Raw genomic sequence first — 15188 nt, 5'->3', positions numbered from 1 at the left:
AAAAGTGGAATATTACTAACAGTTCAATCTCTTTTCAATTAAACCAGTTGATTTGACTATTTGTCTAAAAAGTATGAATCGATGAGTGAAAATTCCAAGTTATAAACTTTCAATCGATGGTAATATCATATATAACGGTTTGTTTCCCCTCTTAAACAGACATATCGTATTTAAATTAAATACCTTCAACCAATGGTAATTTCGGAGGAAACATTTTGCTACTACTATTACAGCCACCATAATAGATATTTGACTTCTAATTACTACGTACATATACGACCACTGGAAGTGTGTGGAGTGTACTACTTTCGAGTGTACTTATAAAAAAAATGGAACGATACAGGGAAGATTAGCATGGCCCCTGGGCAAGGATGGCACGCACAATCGCGGCGCGTTCCTCTATTTTGTGGGAAATCTCTAATTTCACTCAATTTCAGGAAAAAAGTGGAATATTACTAAGAGTGTTCAATCTCTGTTTAATTACACCAGTGAATTCGACTCTTTGTCCAAAAAGTATGAATTGTTGAATAAAAAGCCCAAATTATAAACTTTCAATCGATGGTAATATCATATATACCGGTTTGTTTCTTCTCTTAAACAGACATATTGTATTTAAATTAAATACCTTCAACCAATGGTAATTTCGGAGGAAACATTTTGCTACTACTAATACAGCCACCATAATAGATATTTGACTTCTAATTACTACGTACATATACGACCACTGGGAGTGTGTGAAGTGTACTACTTTCGAGTGTACATATGAAAAAATTGGAACGATACAGAGAAGATTAGCATGGCCCCTGCGCAAGGATGACACGCACAATCGTGAAGCGTTCCTCTATTTTGTGGGAAATCTCTAATTTTAATAAATTTTACAAAAAAAGTGGAATATTACTAACAGTTCAATCTCTTTTCAATTAAACCAGTTGATTTGACTATTTGTCTAAAAAGTATGAATCGATGAGTGAAAATTCCAAGTTATAAACTTTCAATCGATGGTAATATCATATATAACGGTTTGTTTCCCCTCTTAAACAGACATATCGTATTTAAATTAAATACCTTCAACCAATGGTAATTTCGGAGGAAACATTTTGCTACTACTATTACAGCCACCATAATAGATATTTGACTTCTAATTACTACGTACATATACGACCACTGGAAGTGTGTGGAGTGTACTACTTTCGAGTGTACTTATAAAAAAAATGGAACGATACAGGGAAGATTAGCATGGCCCCTGGGCAAGGATGGCACGCACAATCGCGGCGCGTTCCTCTATTTTGTGGGAAATCTCTAATTTCACTCAATTTCAGGAAAAAAGTGGAATATTACTAAGAGTGTTCAATCTCTGTTTAATTACACCAGTGAATTCGACTATTTGTCCAAAAAGTATGAATTGTTGAATAAAAAGCCCAAATTATAAACATTCAATCGATGGTAATATCATATATACCGGTTTGTTTCTTCTCTTAAACAGACATATTGTATTTAAATTAAATACCTTCAACCAATGGTAATTTCGGAGGAAACATTTTGCTACTACTAATACAGCCACCATAATAGATATTTGACTTCTAATTACTACGTACATATACGACCACTGGGAGTGTGTGGAGTGTACTACATTCGAGTGTACATATGAAAAAATTGGGACGATACAGAAAAGATTAGCATGGCCCCTGCGCAAAGATGACACGCACGATCATGAAGCGTTCCTCTGTTTTGTGAGAAATCTTTAATTTCACTCAATTTCAGGAAAAAAGTGGAATATTACTAACAGTTCAATCTCTGTTCAATTAAACCAGTTAATTTGACTATTTGTCTAAAAAGTATGAATCGATGAGTGAAAATTCCAAGTTATAAACTTTCAATCGATGATAATATCATATATAACGGTTTGTTTCTCCTCTTAAACAGACATATCGTATTTAAATAAAATACCTTCAACCAATGGTCATTTCGGAGGAAATATTTTGCTACTACTAGTACAGCCACCATAATAGATATTTGACTTCTAATTACTACGTACATATACGACCACTGGGAGTGTGTGGAGTGTACTACTTTCGAGTGTACGTATGAAAAATTTGAGCGATACAGAGAAGATTAACATGTCCCCTGGGCAAGGATGGCACGCACAATCGTGAAGCGTTCCTCTATTTTGTGGGAAATCTCTAATTTCACTCAATTTAAGGAAAAAAGTGGAATATTACTAACAGTTCAATCTCTGTTTAATTACATCAGTGAATTTGACTATTTGTCTAAAAAGTATGAATTGATGAGAAAAAAGCCCAAATTATAAACTTTCAATCCATGGTAATATCATATATACGGATTTGTTTCTCCTCTTAAGCAGACATATCGTATTTAAATAAAATACCTTTAACGAATGGTCATTTCGGAGGAAACATTTTGCTACTACTATTACAGCCACCATAATAGATATTTGACTTCTAATTACTACGTACATATACGACCACTCGGAGTTTGTGGAGTGTACTACTTTCGAGTGTACATATGAAAAAATTTGAGCGATACAGAGAAGATTAGCATGTCCCCTGCGCAAGGATGACACGCACAATCGTGAAGCGTTCCTCTTTCTTGTGGGAAATCTCTAATTTCACTCAATTTCAGGAAAAAAGTGGAATATTACAAACAGTTCAATCTCTGTTCAATTAAACCAGTTAATTTGACTATTTGTCTAAAAAGTATGAATCGATGAGTGAAAATTCCAAGTTATAAACTTCCAATCGATGGTAATATCATATATAACGGTTTGTTTCTCCTCTTAAACAGACATATCGTATTTAAATTAAATACCTTCAACCAATGGTAATTTCGGAGGAAACATTTTGCTACTACTATTACAGCCACCATAATAGATATTTGACTTCTAATTACTACGTACATATACGACCACTGGGAGTGTGTGGAGTGTACTACTTTCGAGTGTACATATGAAAAAATTGGAACGATACAGAGAAGATTAGCATGGCCCCTGCGCAGGGATGACACGCACAATCGTGAAGCGTTCCTCTATTTTGTGGGAAATCTCTAATTTTAATAAATTTTACGAAATAAGTGGAATATTACTAACAGTTCAATCTCTGTTCAATTAAACCAGTTAATTTGACTATTTCTCTAAAAAGTATGAATCGATGAGTGAAAATTCCAAGTATAAAATTTCAATCGATGGTAATATCATATATAACGGTTTGTTTCTCCTCTTAAAAAGACATATCGTATTTAAATTAAATACCTTCAACCAATGGTAATTTCGGAGGAAACATTTGGCTACTACTATTACAGCCACCATAATAGATATTTGACTTCTAATTACTACATACATATACGACCACTGGGAGTGTGTGGAGTGTACTACTTTCGAGTGTACATATGAGAAAATTGGAACGATACAGAGAAGATTAGCATGGCCCCTGCGCAAGGATGACACGCACAATCGTGAAGCGTTCCTCTGTTTTGTGGGAAATCTTTAATTTCACTCAATTTCAGGAAAAAAGTGGAATATTACTAACAGTTCAATCTCTGTTTAATTACACAGGTGAATTTAACTATTTGTCTAAAAAGTATGAATCGATGAGTAAAAATCCCAAGTTATAAACTTTCAATCGACGGTAATATCATATATACCGGTTTTTGCTTCTCCTCCTAAACAGACATATCGTATTTAAATTAAATACCTTCAACCAATGGTCATTTCGAAGGAAACGTTTTGCTACTACTATTACAGCCACCATAATAGATATTTGACTTCTAATTACTACGTACATATACGACCACTGGGAGTGTGTGGAGTGTACTACTTTCGAGTGTACGTATGAAAAAAATGGAACGATACACAGAAGATTAGCATGGCCCCTGGGCAAGGATGACACGCACAATCGTGAAGCGTTTCTCTATTTTGTGGGAAATCTCTAATTTCAATCAATTTCAGGAAAAAAGTGGAATATTACTAACAGTTCAATCTCTGTTTAATTACATCAGTGAATTTGACTATTTGTCTAAAAAGTATGAATTGATGAGAAAAAAGCCCAAATTATAAACTTTCAATCGATGGTAATATCATATATACCGATTTGTTTCTCCTCTTAAACAGACATATCGTATTTAAATAAAATACCTTCAACGAATGGTCATTTCGGAGGAAACATTTTGCTACTACTATTACAGCCACCATAATAGATATTTGACTTCTAATTACTACGTACATATACGACCACTGGGAGTGTGTGGAGTGTACTACTATCGAGTATACATATGAAAAAATTTGAGCGATACAGAGAAGATTAGCATGTCCCCTGCGCAAGGATGACACGCACGATCGTGAAGCGTTCCTCTTTTTTGTGGGAAATCTCTAATTTCACTCAAATTCAGGAAAAAAGTGGAATATTACTAACAGTTCAATCTCTGTTCCATTAAACCAGTTAATTTGACTATTTGTCTAAAAAGTATGAATTGATGAGTGGAAATTCCAAGTTATAAACTTTCAATCGATGGTAATATCATATATAACGGTTTGTTTCTCCTCTTAAACAGACATATCGTATTTAAATAAAATACCTTCAACGAATGGTCATTTCGGAGGAAACATTTTGCTACTACTATTACAGCCACCATAATAGATATTTGACTTCTAATTACTACGTACATATACGACCACTGGGAGTGTGTGGAGTGTAATACTATCGAGTGTACATATGAAAAAATTTGAGCGATACAGAGAAGATTAGCATGTCCCCTGCGCAAGGATGACACGCACAATCGTGAAGCGTTCCTCTTTTTTGTGGGAAATCTCTAATTTCACTCAATTTCAGGAAAAAAGTGGAATATTACTAACAGTTCAATCTCTGTTCAATTAAACCAGTTAATTTGACTATTTGTCTAAAAAGTATGAATCGATGAGTGGAAATTCCAAGTTATAAACTTTCAATCGATGGTAATATCATATATAACGGTTTGTTTCTCCTTTTAAACAGACATATCGTATTTAAATTAAATACCTTAAACCAATGGTCATTTCGGAGGAAATATTTTGCTACTACTATTACAGCCACCATATTAGATATTTGACTTCTAATTACTACGTACATATACGACCACTGGGAGTGTGTGTAGTGTACTACTTTCGAGTGTACATATTAAAAAATTGGAACGATGCAGAGAAGATTAGCATGGCCCCTGCGCAAGGATGACACGCACAATCGTAAAGCGTTTCTCTATTTTGTGGGAAATCTCTAATTTTAATAAATTTTACGAAAAATGTGGAATACTACTAACAGTTTAATCTCTGTTCAATTAAACCAGTTAATTTGACTATTTCTCTAAAAAGTATGAATCGATGAGTGAAAATTCCAAGTTATAAACTTTCAATCGATGGTAATATCATATATAACGGTTTGTTTCTCCTCTTAAACAGACATATCGTATTTAAATTAAATACCTTCAACCAATGGTAATTTCGGAGGAAACATTTTTCTACTACTATCACAGCCACCATAATAGATATTTGACTTCTAATTTCTACGTACATATACGACCACTGGGAGTGTGTGGAGTGTACTACTTTCGAGTGTACTTATGAAAAAAATGGAACGATACATGGAAGATTAGAATGGCCCCTTGGTAAGGATGGCACGCACAATCGTGAAGCGTTCCTCTATTTTGTGGGAAATCTCTAATTTCACTCAATTTCAGGAAAAAAGTGGAATATTACTAAAATTTCAATCTCTGTTTAATTACACCAGTGAATTTGAATATTTGTCTAAAAAGTATGAATCGATGAGTGGTAAGTCTAAGTTATAAACTTTCAATCAATGGTAATATTATATATTACGGTTTGTTTCTTCTCTTAAACAGACATATCGTATTTAAATTAAATACCTTCAACCAATGGTAATTTCGGTGGAAACATTTTGCTACTACTATTACAGCCACCATAATAGATATTTGAATTCTAATTACTGCGTACATATACGACCACTCGGAGTGTGTGGAGTATACTACTTTCCAGTGTACATATGAAAAAAATTGAGCGATACAGAGAAAATTAGCATGTCCCCTGCGCAAAGATGACATGCACGATCATGAAGCGCTCCTCTTTCTTGTGGGAAATCTCTAATTTCACTCAATTTCAGGAAAAAAGTGGAATATTACTAACAGTTCAAACTCTGTTAAATTAAACCAGTTAATTTGAATATTTGTCTAAAAAGTATGAATCGATGAGTGGTAAGTCTAAGTTATAAACTTTCAATCAATGGTAATATTATATATTACGGTTTGTTTCTCCTCTTAAACAGACATATCGTATTTAAATTAAATACCTTCAAGCAATGGTCATTTCGAAGGAAACGTTTTGCTACTACTATTACAGCCACCATAATAGATATTTGACTTCTAATTACTACGTACATATACGACCACTGGGAGTGTGTGGAGTGTACTACTTTCGAGTGTACGTGTGAAAAAAATGGAACGATACACAGAAGATTAGCATGGCCCCTGGGCAAGGATGGCACGCACAATCGTGAAGCGTTCCTCTATTTTGTGGGAAATCTCTAATTTCAATCAATTTCAGGAAAAAAGTGGAATATTACTAACAGTTCAATCTCTGTCTAATAACCCTGCTAAAACGCTTAAAAACAGTGAAAAACGGTCAAAAAACACCAATAATCCTGCTAAAACGCTTAAAAACAGTGAAAACCCGTCAAAAAACACCAATAACCCTGCTAAAACGCTTAAAAACAGTGAAAAACAGTCCAAAAACACCAATATCCCTGCTAAAACCCTTAAAAACAGTGAAAAACGTCAAAAAATACCAATAACCCCGCTAAAACGCTTAAAAACAGTTAAAACCCGTCAAAAAACACCAATAACTCTGCTAAAACGCTTAAAAACAGTGAAAAACCGTCAAAAAACACCAATGACCCTGCTAAAACGCTTAAAAACAGTGAAAAACCGTCAAAAAACACCAATGACCCCGCTAAAACGCTCAAAAACAGTGAAAAACCGTCAAAAAACATCAATATCCCTGCTAAAACGCTTAAAAACAGTGAAAAACCGTCAAAAAACACCAATAACCCTGCTAAAACGCTTAAAAACAGTGAAAAACCGTCAAAAAACACCAATAACCCTGCTAAAACGCTTAAAAACAGTGAAAAACCGCCAAAAAACACCAATAACCCTGCTAAAACGCTTAAAAACTGGGAAAAACCTACAAAAACACCAATAACCCTGCTAAAACGCTTAAAAACAGTGAAAAACCGTCAAAAAACACCAATAACCCTGCTAAAACGCTTAAAAACAGTGAAAAACCGTCAAAAAACACCAATAACCCTGCTAAAACGCTTAAAAACATTGAAAAACGTCAAAAAACACCAATAACCATGCTAAAACGCTTAAAAACAGTGAAAAACCGTCAAAAAACACCAATAACCCTGCTAAAACGCTTAACAACAGTAAAAAACCGTCAAAAAACACCAATAACCCAGCTAAAACGCTTAAAAACAGTGAAAAACCGTCACAAAACACCAATAACCCTGCTAAAACGCTTAAAAACAGTGAAAAACAGTCAAAAAACACCAATATCCCTGCTAAAACGCTTAAAAACAGTGAAAAACCGTCAAAAAACACCAATAACCCTGCTAAAACGCTTAAAAACAGTGAAAAACAGTCAAAAAACACCAATAACCCTGCTAAAACGCTTAAAAACAGTGAAAAACCGTCAAAAAACACCAATAACCCTGCTAAAACGCTTAAAAACAGTGAAAAACCGTCAAAAAACACCAATAACCCTGCTAAAACGCTTAAAAACAGTGAAAAACCGTCAAAAAACACCAATAACCCTGCTAAAACGCTTAAAAACAGTGAAAAACCGTCAAAAAACACCAATAACCCTGCTAAAACGCTTAAAAACAGTGAAAAACCGTCAAAAAACAACAATAACCCTGCTAAAACGCTTAAAAACAGTGAAAAACCGTCAAAAAACACCAATAACCCTGCTAAAACGCTTAAAAACATTGAAAAACCGTCAAAAAACACCAATAACCCTGCTAAAACGCTTAAAAACAGTGAAAACAGTCAAAAAACAACAATAACCCTGCTAAAACGCTTAAAAACAGTGAAAAACCGTCAAAAAACACCAATAATTCTGCTAAAACGCCTAAAAACAGTGAAAAACCGTCAAAAAACACCAATAACCCTGCTAATACGCTTAAAAACAGTGAAAAACCGTCAAAAAACACCAATAACCCTGCTAAAACGCTTGAAAACAGTGAAAAACCGTCAAAATACACCAATAACCCTGCTAAAACGCTTAAAAACAGTAAAAAACCGTCAAAAAACACCAATAACTCTGCTAAAACGCTTAAAAACAGTGAAAAAACCGTCAAAAAACACCAATGACCCTGCTAAAACGCTTAAAAACAGTAAAAAACGTCAAAAAACACCAATAACCCTGCTAAAACGCTTAAAAACAGTAAAAAACCGTCAAAAAACACCAATAACCCTGCTAAAACGCTTAAAAACAGTGAAAAAACCGTCAAAAAACACCAATGACCCTGCTAAAACGCTTAAAAACAGTAAAAAACCGTCAAAAATCACCAATGACCCCGCTAAAACGCTTAAAAACAGTGAAAACCGTCAAAAAACACCAATAACCCTGCTAAAACGCTTAAAAACAGTTAAAAACATTCAAAAAACACCAATATCCCTGCTAAAACGCTTAAAAACAGTGAAAAACCGTCAAAAAACACCAATAACCCTGCTAAAACGCGTAAAAACAGTGAAAAACAGTCAGAAAACACCAATAACCCCGCTAAAACGCTTAAAAACAGTGAAAAACCGACAAAAAACACCAATAACCCTGCTAAAGCGCTTAAAAACAGTGAAAAACCTTCAAAAAACATCAATAACCCTGCTAAAACGCTTCAAAACAGTGAAAAACCGTCAAAAAACACCAATAACCCTGCTAAAACGCTTAAAAACATTGGAAAACCGTCAAAAAACACCAATAACCCTGCTAAAACGCTTAAAAACAGTAAAAAACCCGTCAAAAAACACCAATAACCCTGCTAAAACGCTTAAAAACAGTGAAAAACCGTCAAAAAACACCAATAATATTGCTTAAACGCCTAAAAACAGTGAAAAACCGTCAAAAAACACCAATAACCCTGCTAAAACGCTTAAAAACAGTGAAAAACAGTCAAAAAACACCAATATCCCTGCTAAAACGCATAAAAAACAGTGAAAAACCGTCAAAAAACACCAATAACCCTGCTAAAACGCTTAAATACAGTGAAAAACGTCAAAAAACACCAATAACCCTGCTAAAACGCTTAGAAACAGTAAAAAACCGTCAAAAAACACCAATGACCCTGCTAAAACGCTTAAAAACAGTGAAAAACCGTCAAAAAACACCAATAACCCTGCTAAAACGCTTAAAAACAGTGAAAAACTGTCAAAAAACACCAATGACCCTGCTAAAACGCTTAAAAACATTGAAAAAACGTCAAAAAACACCAATGACCCCGCTAAAACGCTTAAAAACAGTGAAAAACCGTCAAAAAACCCCAATAACCCTGCTAAAACGCTTAAAAACAGTGAAAAACAGTCAAAAAACACCAATATCCCTGCTAAAACGCTTAAAAACAGTGAAAAACCGTCAAAAAACACCAATAACCCTGCTAAAACGCTTAAAAACAGTGAAAAACAGTCAAAAAACACCAATAACCCTGCTAAAACGATTAAAAACAGTGAAAAACCGTCAAAAAACACCAATAACCCTGCTAAAACGCTTAAAAACAGTGAAAAACCGCCCAAAAACACCAATAACCCTGCTAAAACGCTTAAAAACAGTGAAAAACCGTCAAAAAACACCAATAACCCTGCTAAAACGCTTAAAAACAGTGAAAAACCGTCAAAAAACAACAATAACCCTGCTAAAACGCTTGAAAACAGTGAAAAACCGTCAAAAAACACCAATAACCCTGCTAAAACGCTTAAAAACAGTGAAAAACCGTCAAAAAACACCAATAACCCTGCTAATACGCTTAAAAACAGTGAAAAACCGTCAAAAAACACCAATAACCCTGCTAAAACGCTTAAAAACAGTGAAAAACAGTCAAAAAACACTAATTACCCTGCTAAAACGCTCAAAAACAGTGAAAAACCATCAAAAAACACCAAGGACCCTGCTAAAACGCTTAAAAACAGTGAAAAACCGTCAAAAACCACCAATGACCCTGCTAAAACGCTTAAAAACAGTGAAAAACCGTCAAAAAACACCAATGACCCTGCTAAAACGCTTAAAAAAAGTGAAAAACCGTCAAAAAACACCAATAGCCCTGCTAAAACGCTTAAAAACAATGAAAAACCGTCAAAAACACCAATAACACTGCTAAAACGCCTAAAAACAGTGAAAAACAGTCAAAAAACACTAATTACCCTGCTAAAACGCTCAAAAACAGTGAAAAACCGTCAAAAAACACCAAGGACCCTGCTAAAACGCTTAAAAACAGTGAAAAACCGTCAAAAACCACCAATGACCCTGCTAAAACGCTTAAAAACAGTGAAAAACCGTCAAAAAACACCAATGACGCTGCTAAAACGCTTAAAAAAAGTGAAAAACCGTCAAAAAACACCAATAGCCCTGCTAAAACGCTTAAAAACATTGAAAAACCGTCAAAAAACACCAATAACCCTGCTAAAACGCTTAAAAACAGTGAAAAACAGTCAAAAAACAACAATAACCCTGCTAAAACGCTTAAAAACAGTGAAAAACCGTCAAAAAACACCAATAATTCTGCTAAAACGCCTAAAAACAGTGAAAAACCGTCAAAAAACACCAATAACCCTGCTAATACGCTTAAAAACAGTGAAAAACCGTCAAAAAACACCAATAACCCTGCTAAAACGCTTGAAAACAGTGAAAAACCGTCAAAATACACCAATAACCCTGCTAAAACGCTTAAAAACAGTAAAAAACCGTCAAAAAACACCAATAACCCTGCTAAAACGCTTAAAAACAGTGAAAAAACCGTCAAAAAACACCAATGACCCTGCTAAAACGCTTAAAAACAGTAAAAAACGTCAAAAAACACCAATAACCCTGCTAAAACGCTTAAAAACAGTAAAAAACCGTCAAAAAACACCAATAACCCTGCTAAAACGCTTAAAAACAGTGAAAAAACCGTCAAAAAACACCAATGACCCTGCTAAAACGCTTGAAAACAGTAAAAAACCGTCAAAAATCACCAATGACCCCGCTAAAACGCTTAAAAACAGTGAAAACCGTCAAAAAACACCAATAACCCTGCTAAAACGCTTAAAAACAGTTAAAAACAGTCAAAAAACACCAATATCCCTGCTAAAACGCTTAAAAACAGTGAAAAACCGTCAAAAAACACCAATAACCCTGCTAAAACGCGTAAAAACAGTGAAAAACAGTCAGAAAACACCAATAACCCCGCTAAAACGCTTAAAAACAGTGAAAAACCGACAAAAAACACCAATAACCCTGCTAAAGCGCTTAAAAACAGTGAAAAACCTTCAAAAAACATCAATAACCCTGCTAAAACGCTTCAAAACAGTGAAAAACCGTCAAAAAACACCAATAACCCTGCTAAAACGCTTAAAAACATTGGAAAACCGTCAAAAAACACCAATAACCCTGCTAAAACGCTTAAAAACAGTAAAAAACCCGTCAAAAAACACCAATAACCCTGCTAAAACGCTTAAAAACAGTGAAAAACCGTCAAAAAACACCAATAATCTTGCTGAAACGCCTAAAAACAGTGAAAAACCGTCAAAAAACACCAATAACCCTGCTAAAACGCTTAAAAACAGTGAAAAACAGTCAAAAAACACCAATATCCCTGCTAAAACGCATAAAAAACAGTGAAAAACCGTCAAAAAACACCAATAACCCTGCTAAAACGCTTAAATACAGTGAAAAAAGTCAAAAAACACCAATAACCCTGCTAAAACGCTTAGAAACAGTAAAAAACCGTCAAAAAACACCAATGACCCTGCTAAAACGCTTAAAAACAGTGAAAAACCGTCAAAAAACACCAATAACCCTGCTAAAACGCTTAAAAACAGTGAAAAACTGTCAAAAAACACCAATGACCCTGCTAAAACGCTTAAAAACATTGAAAAAACGTCAAAAAACACCAATGACCCCGCTAAAACGCTTAAAAACAGTGAAAAACCGTCAAAAAACCCCAATAACCCTGCTAAAACGCTTAAAAACAGTGAAAAACAGTCAAAAAACACCAATATCCCTGCTAAAACGCTTAAAAACAGTGAAAAACCGTCAAAAAACACCAATAACCCTGCTAAAACGCTTAAAAACAGTGAAAAACAGTCAAAAAACACCAATAACCCTGCTAAAACGATTAAAAACAGTGAAAAACCGTCAAAAAACACCAATAACCCTGCTAAAACGCTTAAAAACAGTGAAAAACCGCCCAAAAACACCAATAACCCTGCTAAAACGCTTAAAAACAGTGAAAAACCGTCAAAAAACACCAATAACCCTGCTAAAACGCTTAAAAACAGTGAAAAACCGTCAAAAAACAACAATAACCCTGCTAAAACGCTTGAAAACAGTGAAAAACCGTCAAAAAACACCAATAACCCTGCTAAAACGCTTAAAAACAGTGAAAAACCGTCAAAAAACACCAATAACCCTGCTAATACGCTTAAAAACAGTGAAAAACCGTCAAAAAACACCAATAACCCTGCTAAAACGCTTAAAAACAGTGAAAAACAGTCAAAAAACACTAATTACCCTGCTAAAACGCTCAAAAACAGTGAAAAACCGTCAAAAAACACCAAGGACCCTGCTAAAACGCTTAAAAACAGTGAAAAACCGTCAAAAACCACCAATGACCCTGCTAAAACGCTTAAAAACAGTGAAAAACCGTCAAAAAACACCAATGACCCTGCTAAAACGCTTAAAAAAAGTGAAAAACCGTCAAAAAACACCAATAGCCCTGCTAAAACGCTTAAAAACAATGAAAAACCGTCAAAAACACCAATAACACTGCTAAAACGCCTAAAAACAGTGAAAAACCGTCAAAAAACACCAATAACCCTGCTAAACGCTTAAAAACAGTGGAAAACCGTCAAAAAACACCAATGACCCTGCTAAAATGCTTAAAAACAGTGAAAAACCGTCAAAAAACACCAATAATCCTGCTAAAACTCTTAAAAACAGTGAAAAACCGTCAAAAAACACCAATAACCCTGCTAAAACGCTTAAAAACAGTGAAAAACCGTCAAAAAACACCAATAACCCTGCTAAAACGCTTAAAAGCAGTGAAAAACCGTCAAAAAACACCAATAACCCTGCTAATACGCTTAAAAACAGTGAAAAACCGTCAAAAAACAACAATAACCCTGCTAAAACGCTTAAAAACAGTGAAAAACCGTCAAAAAACACCAATAACCCTGCTAAAACGCTTAAAAACAGTGAAAAACCGTCAAAAAACACCAATAATCCTGCTAAAACGCTTAAAAACAGTGAAAAACCGTCAAAAAACACCAATAACCCTGCTAAAACGCTTAATAATAGTGAAAAACAGTCAAAAAACACCAATATACCTGCTAAAACGCTTAAAAACAGTGAAAAACCGTCAAAAAACACCAATAACCCTGCTAAAACGCTTAAAAACAGTGAAATCGTCAAAAAATACCAATAACCCTGCTAAAACGCTTAAAAACAGTAACAAACCGTCAAAAAACACCAATAACCCTGCTAAAACGCTTAAAAACAGTGAAAAAACCGTCAAACAACACCAATGACCCTGCTAAAACGCTTAAAAACAGTGAAAAACCGTCAAAAAACACCAATGACCCCGCTAAAACGCTTGAAAACAGTGAAAAACCGTCAAAAAACACCAATAACCCTGCTAAAACGCTTAAAAACAGTGGAAAACAGTCAAAAAACACCAATATCCCTGCTAAAACGCTTAAAAACAGTGAAAAACCGTCGAAAAACACCAATAACCCTGCTAAAACGCTTAAAAACAGTGAAAAACCGTCAAAAAACACCAAGAACCCTGCTAAAACGCTTAAAAACAGTGAAAAACCGTCAAAAAACACCAATAACCCTGCTAAAACGCTTAAAAACAGTGAAACACCTTCAAAAAACACCAATAACCCTGCTAAAACGCTTAAAAAGAGTGGAAAACCGTCAAAAAACACCAATAACCCTGCTAAAACGCTTAAAAACAGTGAAAAACCGTCAAAAACACCAATAACACTGCTAAAACGCTTAAAAACAGTGAAAAACCGTCAAAAACACCAATAACCCTGCTAAACGCTTAAAAACAGTGAAAAACCGTCAAAAAACACCAATAACCCTGCTAAAACGCTTAAAAACAGTGAAAAACCGTCAAAAAACACCAATAATCCTGCTAAAACGCTTAAAAACAGTGAAAAACCGTCAAAAAACACCAATAACCCTGCTAAAACGCTTAAAAACAGTGAAAAACAGTCAAAAAACACCAATATACGTGCTAAAACGCTTAAAAACAGTGAAAAACCGTCAAAAAAAAACCAATAACCCTGCTAAAACGCTTAAAAACAGTGAAAAACGTCAAAAAATACCAATAACCCTGCTAAAACGCTTAAAAACAGTAAAAAACCGTCAAAAAACACCAATAACCCTGCTAAAACGCTTAAAAACAGTGAAAAAACCGTCAAAAAACACCAATGACCCTGCTAAAACGCTTAAAAACAGTGAAAAACCGTCAAAAAACACCAATGACCCCGCTGAAACGCTTAAAAACAGTGAAAAACCGTCAAAAAACACCAATAACCCTGCTAAAACGCTTAAAAACAGTGGAAAACAGTCAAAAAACACCAATAACCCTGCTAAAACGCTTAAAAACAGTGAAAAACCGTCAAAAAACACCAATAACCTGCTAAAACGCTTAAAAACAGTGAAAAACCGTCAAAAAACACCAATAACCCTGCTAAAACGCTTAAAAACAGTGAAAAACCGTCAAAAAACACCAATAACCCTGCTAAAACGCTTAAAAACAGTGAAAAACCTTCAAAAAACACCAATAACCCTGCTAAAACGCTTAAAAAGAGTGGAAAACCGTCAAAAAACACCAATAACCCTGCTAAAACGCTTAGAAAAAGTGAAAAACCGT

At 34.7% G+C, this 15188-nt stretch overlaps 15 non-coding genes across 15 annotated transcripts; all 15 read left to right on the top strand.

Annotated features, from left to right (window-relative positions):
* The first annotated feature begins 299 nt into the window (after positions 1-299).
* LOC144430407 (U6 spliceosomal RNA) lies at positions 300-406 on the top strand. Its single transcript, XR_013479525.1, has one exon. It is a non-coding gene; the product is annotated as a U6 spliceosomal RNA (small nuclear RNA).
* A 335-nt stretch (positions 407-741) lies between these two features.
* LOC144429517 (U6 spliceosomal RNA) lies at positions 742-848 on the top strand. The gene has a single exon (XR_013478819.1). It is a non-coding gene; the product is annotated as a U6 spliceosomal RNA (small nuclear RNA).
* Positions 849-1181: 333 nt separating this feature from the next.
* On the top strand, positions 1182-1288 carry LOC144430403 (U6 spliceosomal RNA). The gene has a single exon (XR_013479524.1). It is a non-coding gene; the product is annotated as a U6 spliceosomal RNA (small nuclear RNA).
* Positions 1289-1623: 335 nt separating this feature from the next.
* LOC144430105 (U6 spliceosomal RNA) lies at positions 1624-1730 on the top strand. The gene has a single exon (XR_013479344.1). It is a non-coding gene; the product is annotated as a U6 spliceosomal RNA (small nuclear RNA).
* A 333-nt stretch (positions 1731-2063) lies between these two features.
* On the top strand, positions 2064-2169 carry LOC144430490 (U6 spliceosomal RNA). The gene has a single exon (XR_013479565.1). It is a non-coding gene; the product is annotated as a U6 spliceosomal RNA (small nuclear RNA).
* Positions 2170-2502: 333 nt separating this feature from the next.
* LOC144429805 (U6 spliceosomal RNA) lies at positions 2503-2609 on the top strand. The gene has a single exon (XR_013479085.1). It is a non-coding gene; the product is annotated as a U6 spliceosomal RNA (small nuclear RNA).
* A 333-nt stretch (positions 2610-2942) lies between these two features.
* Positions 2943-3049, top strand: LOC144429635 (U6 spliceosomal RNA). Its single transcript, XR_013478934.1, has one exon. It is a non-coding gene; the product is annotated as a U6 spliceosomal RNA (small nuclear RNA).
* Positions 3050-3381: 332 nt separating this feature from the next.
* LOC144429582 (U6 spliceosomal RNA) lies at positions 3382-3488 on the top strand. The gene has a single exon (XR_013478880.1). It is a non-coding gene; the product is annotated as a U6 spliceosomal RNA (small nuclear RNA).
* Positions 3489-3823: 335 nt separating this feature from the next.
* LOC144430138 (U6 spliceosomal RNA) lies at positions 3824-3930 on the top strand. The gene has a single exon (XR_013479351.1). It is a non-coding gene; the product is annotated as a U6 spliceosomal RNA (small nuclear RNA).
* A 331-nt stretch (positions 3931-4261) lies between these two features.
* On the top strand, positions 4262-4370 carry LOC144429839 (U6 spliceosomal RNA). The gene has a single exon (XR_013479098.1). It is a non-coding gene; the product is annotated as a U6 spliceosomal RNA (small nuclear RNA).
* Positions 4371-4703: 333 nt separating this feature from the next.
* Positions 4704-4810, top strand: LOC144429835 (U6 spliceosomal RNA). The gene has a single exon (XR_013479096.1). It is a non-coding gene; the product is annotated as a U6 spliceosomal RNA (small nuclear RNA).
* Positions 4811-5143: 333 nt separating this feature from the next.
* On the top strand, positions 5144-5250 carry LOC144429767 (U6 spliceosomal RNA). The gene has a single exon (XR_013479068.1). It is a non-coding gene; the product is annotated as a U6 spliceosomal RNA (small nuclear RNA).
* Positions 5251-5583: 333 nt separating this feature from the next.
* On the top strand, positions 5584-5690 carry LOC144430509 (U6 spliceosomal RNA). The gene has a single exon (XR_013479580.1). It is a non-coding gene; the product is annotated as a U6 spliceosomal RNA (small nuclear RNA).
* Positions 5691-6021: 331 nt separating this feature from the next.
* On the top strand, positions 6022-6130 carry LOC144430471 (U6 spliceosomal RNA). The gene has a single exon (XR_013479553.1). It is a non-coding gene; the product is annotated as a U6 spliceosomal RNA (small nuclear RNA).
* Positions 6131-6463: 333 nt separating this feature from the next.
* On the top strand, positions 6464-6570 carry LOC144430346 (U6 spliceosomal RNA). The gene has a single exon (XR_013479476.1). It is a non-coding gene; the product is annotated as a U6 spliceosomal RNA (small nuclear RNA).
* Positions 6571-15188: the final 8618 nt, after the last annotated feature.

Source organism: Styela clava, chromosome 1, assembly GCF_964204865.1.
Source record: "Styela clava chromosome 1, kaStyClav1.hap1.2, whole genome shotgun sequence".
In the NCBI taxonomy this organism is placed as follows: domain Eukaryota; kingdom Metazoa; phylum Chordata; class Ascidiacea; order Stolidobranchia; family Styelidae; genus Styela; species Styela clava.
The sequence above is the reverse complement of the archived record's forward strand: the minus strand, read 5'-3'. Positions and strand labels throughout refer to the sequence as shown.